Source organism: Berghia stephanieae, chromosome 3 (genome assembly GCF_034508935.2).
Source record: "Berghia stephanieae isolate SIO BIC M18660-M18661 chromosome 3, UCSD_Bste_1.3, whole genome shotgun sequence".
In the NCBI taxonomy this organism is placed as follows: domain Eukaryota; kingdom Metazoa; phylum Mollusca; class Gastropoda; order Nudibranchia; family Aeolidiidae; genus Berghia; species Berghia stephanieae.
This window is the reverse complement of record NC_088362.1, coordinates 91,506,845-91,512,737: the sequence shown is the minus strand read 5'-3', so window position 1 is coordinate 91,512,737 and position 5,893 is coordinate 91,506,845. Positions and strand designations below refer to the sequence as shown.

The 5,893-nt window shown below is 35.4% G+C and overlaps 1 protein-coding gene across 1 annotated transcript in view; it reads left to right on the top strand.

Annotated features, from left to right (window-relative positions):
- The first annotated feature begins 203 nt into the window (after positions 1-203).
- LOC144968816 (monocarboxylate transporter 10-like) overlaps positions 204-5,893 on the top strand; it is a 46,736-nt gene continuing 41,046 nt past the window's right edge. The window contains exon 1 of the mRNA XM_078907524.1: positions 204-379. The gene's annotated coding sequence lies outside the window, so the exon portion shown is untranslated. The remainder of the gene's footprint in view (positions 380-5,893) is intronic.

Sequence of the window (5,893 nt, the reverse complement as noted above, 5' to 3'; positions counted from 1 at the left end):
AGTATGAGTGTAAGTAAGTGTAATATCGCGAGTGAGTGCTTGTACGGTGCGCGAGTGTGTGAGTGTGAGCGTGTGACCGTCAGAAATCGATCGATATTGCTCTCAGCTGGCTTGATCTATTTATAGTGCGAGGTGTCGCAGATTTACTACGATTCTCATTCTGTCTCTCACGACTCTTTCTCCTTCAATCTATGGTTAATATCGAATCTAGGTTATTCTCGATGTCTGGGCTCACCATTTTTTAAAATATAGTAATAATATTCTCATGCTAGCCATGCGTCCGCTAGTTTATGTATTACTTACAGTTTGATAAAAAGAGTTGCGTGTTCTAGTGGATAATATCAATTTTCAAGAAAACATGAGATGAATTTTAACAATCGTAAGTACACAACAAGGAATTATGTTATAGAACTTAAACTAGATTTTATCTCTGGAAGAAAAGAATTCAATGATCTTGGGCACCAGACGTATGTTCCCATCACACACCGATCCTTATGATTAGGCCTTTTCTTTTACAATGATATAGCATTTTGTTTTATATAAAAATACTTTTTGCCATTTTTCTAAGCTGAATGTAAAATCTAATTGTTTTATTACTAACTGGACAATTGAATCGAAATGGAATTGACCAATACGTGATCTATTTTCCTTTGTTGTCCTATGTCTAGTTGCTTGATAAAGAGATTTAATAAATTGGCTATATCGTGTTTGACATATTTACGACTGAAAAGGACGAGGTTAGCGCTTGTTATATTCAATATAAAAGGAGAGAAAAAGAGGTATTTACCATCAACAATATCTTAACCTATTATGCAATTATTTATGATTTAGCTTATTGATGAGGTCAACCTGTTTACTCATGCTATCTCTTTGTCAAGAATTGCTTTTAAGTTAAAGGGGTTATAAAATAGGCGAAGACGCAAAGAAAGAAGGGAAAGAAGATATGGACAGTTGATGGACAGAATATATATGATATATTGATGACACAGTCATCATCGTGATCATCTTTATTATCAACATCGTCATCAACTTGAACGTCATGTTGCCAATATCATCATTACCTTTGTCATTATTGAAATCATCATCATCATCATCATCATCATCATCATCATCATCATCATCATCATCATCATCATCGAAATGGTCATTATTTAAGTATATTCAATGTGATATAACTTAACATAACATTTGGTATAAGGCGACATAGGATAAAATCTTTTGAATGCCATTAATATTAATAATAATAATGCTAGAAATATATTGATTGAAAGGTTACAACAATGATACACGTGGTAAAAACAGTATATCAACTTAAATGTACTCATGTATATGTGATATATCCTTAACCATGACATGCAAAGCACACACACACACACACACACACACACACAAACACACACACACATATACACACAAACATATCCGCACACATACACACACAAGTACAGACACTCATGCATCCATACATATAGAAGATAACCATAATAAGATAACAATGCATATTTACATGCAAGATAGAAAGCCATGTCATGTCAACAGCACTGCAAACAAGTATTATTCGTTATATATAAATCTCCCATCAATATAGTCTAATTTCCTGTCTACTAACACCTTGAAATAATCCATAGATTTTGCATTCTTTGTTTCAAATTTCAAATTGTTCCATACGAATACCGAACCAGTTTTGTCTTATGTTTGTTTTGCATCTAGTGACACGAATCTTAAACTTGTCCCAACTAGTAAAAGTAATTTTAAAATATGAAAAAAAAATCTGAAAAGTCTATCCTATCCAGATCATTACTAATCTTTAAAGCTGAATTAAATCCTCACGAATTCTTCTATATTTCAAAATTGGTAAGTCAAGAAATTCTAACCTTTCCTTATAAGATAAATAAGATAAATATGTTTTAAAAAAATAAACGTATATTTTTGTATTTAGTCCGTTTTAGAGGAAAGTTTCAGGTTTATGCTCTGTATTGTCGATTTACCAAACACCAAAATTTATCTGGAGCTGGTAATTCGGTGCCAACTACATATGCAGGGTAATATTGATCCCTCTTAACCAGTTAACTGCCGTTCTCTGGAATAACATGTATCTAAATATTTGGCCATAAAACTCGTCCTTAAAATATCGATCGATTTAAATGACATTCATCATGTCAAAAACTCTCTAACCTGGGACTTCGCGAAGGATCGAATCAGACCTTCTGATTACCGGTCAGATATGCTACCATTACACCACAGAGGCTACCCGATAGTTGGGAGATCTGAATCCCTATTTTCACAAGGGTAGGTACACGTTTTACGCTGTGAACCATCGCTTACATCACACAACACAAACATTTAACAGGAGAGGACGAGTACCAAGACATTAGAGTAGCTCCATTTTCATTGTAGAAAATATCAAATTGATATATATATATATATATATATATATATATATATATATATATATGCATATATGCCTCTCACCAGTGCCTGATCCATAATTTCTCAAATAAAAATGGAGAGAGAGAGAGAGAGAGAGAGAGAGAGAGAGAGAGAGAGAGAGAGGAGAGAGAGGAGAGTGAGTGTGAGAGATAGAGTGTGAGAGATAGAGAGAGAGAGAGAGACAGAGAGAGAGAGAGAGAGAGAGAGAGAGAGAGAGAAAGAGAGAGGAGGGCTGGATGGGTTGGAGTGGAGGAGGGACAGAGAAGAGGCATTTGATTCTACGGACCAAGAAGCAAAGATCGAATCAAATTAAAGAGACCAGAGAGCGAAGGTGTAATCCTACGATCGTCTTTTATTTAACTTCAAGAAAATGAAATTAAATCATGCAATTATACCCGTCTCTTTTCTGTACCAATAAGAAAAAGAAACTAAAAAACAAAAAAGAAAACGAAAAAAAAACCCAACCAAATAAAAACAAAAACAAAACAAAACACAAAGAAAAACAAAAACAAAACAAAAAAGTAACCCAACAAATAACAAAACAAAATGATACAATGGAGCACACTTAATTACGAGCACGCTTAAAACGAATTGGTCGGAATATAAAACGCATTTTTGCATCCCAATTTCCAATTATTAATTCCCCTGAAATAAAGAACTTCATATAAATAAGCATCTTTTCTGCAAGGGTATGCTTTTTATATCCGTGCTCTAAAGTTAAACATATTTATAAACAATTTACTGATAATTTCTCGAGCGGAAGATTGCTCGAAAAGCGCGTAGACGCCTATTTTATATCGTTTTTTAAGGAAAACATTCTATTTTTATCTGAACACTAGATGTGTTAGTGAAAAGCCTTATGTTTGTGACGTGAGACACAATAAAAAAATCAGTTTAAATCATTCTGATAAAACATGGACAGATTTTGTTTGATTATTTTTTTGTGTTGAATGTTTCGGGTTTACCTTTATGTTTTGATTATAGGCCATCCTCTAATCTCTCACTCGTCTTAAGCAGTTTCATTTAAACATTTGCTTTCCTTTAAAAAAAATGGAGGGCAACGAAATTGTATTGCAGCATTTAAATTAAGATTTTTAAGAGTAATATCCTGAGGATTTTGCTCTATCGATCAGAATGTTCGAAGATCACAGAAAGTATCATCCAGAAACTTGAGGTATTCCAAAACAAATGTCTATGACGAATCTTCAAGATCTTCTGGCAGTATGCAATCTCAATAAATGCGGGACCTGAGAGCGAGAACGGAGATGGACTCTCTGGACAGTCTCACTAAAATTAAAGGACATGATAACAATGGTTGGGGCATGTCTGTCGCAGACCTGACGAGAAAGGCTCTGCGATGGACATATCTAGGAATCAAGGTCACCCTAAGGAGACCTGGAGACGCACTGTGGAGAGAGACCTAAAGCAGAGAGGTTTGTCCCACGAGGTGGCCCCAAGAATTGCAGCTGACAGGACCAGGTGGAGAACCCTTGCATCGCCTCCGGAGAGGATTGCTTGTGGGAGTTTCATTTATCGTTTTTTTCGTAGCCAAAACGTCCAAAACATGTGTCTTTTCAAATCAAATTATTCCATTTAATTATTGTTATTTATTTCTCCAAACAACATTTGTGTTGTGTTGAATAACGAACATTTGTATAAAAACTAAGGGCCTGGCACTAAATGAAAAGTAATAAGAGCTTACCATTTGGGTTGAAACCATATCTGATACTCTGTCTAGCCTTTCTCAACACGTTGAGAAGTTATTATTATTATCTTTTGGTGGAATTTTTTTCTTTATTGTTGTTCAACTTGGAAAAACCGTTAACAACTAATTTGTTTCTGTGATAAGTTCAATTGCTTTATATCGATGAGATTTTGTGTGAGGAACTTTAGAGAAATATCTTTTTTGTTACAACTTCTAAGTGTAAAATTTGGCTCATGATACTGATTGTTCTGTGTTGGTTACAGTTTATTATAGAACATGACTGTGACCAGAAAAAAAAACACGGAATAGAAAGAATATTTGCAACAGAACTTGATAATTTCCTTTTCACTGAATTCTCTACATTACATTCTCTTCAACATAGTTTCATATTTAGAGCAAATCAGATGTATTATTATCAATCAGCAAATAATGTGGCATGACAGCGAATAGTTTAAAATGTGTGGTATCCAGAATTCACTTCACAAGTAATAAGATACTACAGTTCTGATGACCACATGGGAAATATAAAAAGAGGTTGAATATCTTGAAGCATTTATCTCAGATTGTGGAGAAGGATAAACGTATCTTCAAACCAGGAATAATATATGGAATGCATGCAAAAACCAAAGTATGACAAAATTGAATCTTTTACAGACACCAGTTTGTATTGATGTCTGGTTCAAATTCATGGAAAATCACAAACATGTGACAATGAAAAACTACATGATACCAATCCAGTGGCATGAGACGTTTATTTGAAGATTAAATGTCAAGACCACATAATGGAATATTTAAAAAATGACATGAGTACAATCAGCAAACATGTTTTAAAAGAGATGAGAGTTATGTATATGGAAAGCATATGACGGCAATTGTTGTGTGCATGGGCTTCTGATGGGATGAGAAAAATGAAAAGAAACCAGCCAAAATCACATAGAGACGAACTGTTAAGAGGGAGAAAATGATGTAAACTGGATAGCATGTGGCCCAGCAAGAACCACAACTGTAAACAAGGAGGATTGACAAATGTGAAAAGAGACTATATTTTGCTACCTGCCACACAGGGAATCGGTGACAGAATGATTTTTTGTGCCTAACGTTAAAAAAAGATTGACCTTGAGCTACATAACGCCTGCCGGATCATTACTGGTAACTTGAAACCGACTGCAGTTCCAGTCCTCCATCGGCTGGCTGGCATTGCACCTCCCCCCATTCGAAGAGCCACTGCTTCCAAAGCCCAGACATATAAACAGGAAATGGACCCAAGACACCACCTCCATGACCACAACCCAACAAGTAGACTGAAGTCGAGAAAGAGCTTCATGACGGAAGAAAGCATCACCCCTGACCATGCAGCTGTATACAGGCTTTCCACATGGAGGGAGTGGGACAATCATGCAAATGAAGCTGTTGAAGATTCGAGAGAGGAACTGCCCTACGGAACTGAGCTTTCCAGGAATGAATGGGTAACACATGGCTTAAAAGCTATGAAAGATATATGTTGTAGAAATAAATCTATGTACATATTTTGAAACTTTCTACCAATAGTAACAAAATGTTTCAATCCAATTGAAATGAAATGATAATGCAGACCTTAATGCTTTATTCCATTTCCCATCGATTCGCATTGTAGTGTGGTGGGCAATGTTCACTGCTCCCAGATCGTGTGCTGTGATCACAGTCACTGTAGGTCTGGTTGTTTCACATTACGTCATTCTGCTAGATGACATGATTTGCAACAATCTTACTACGGTGATT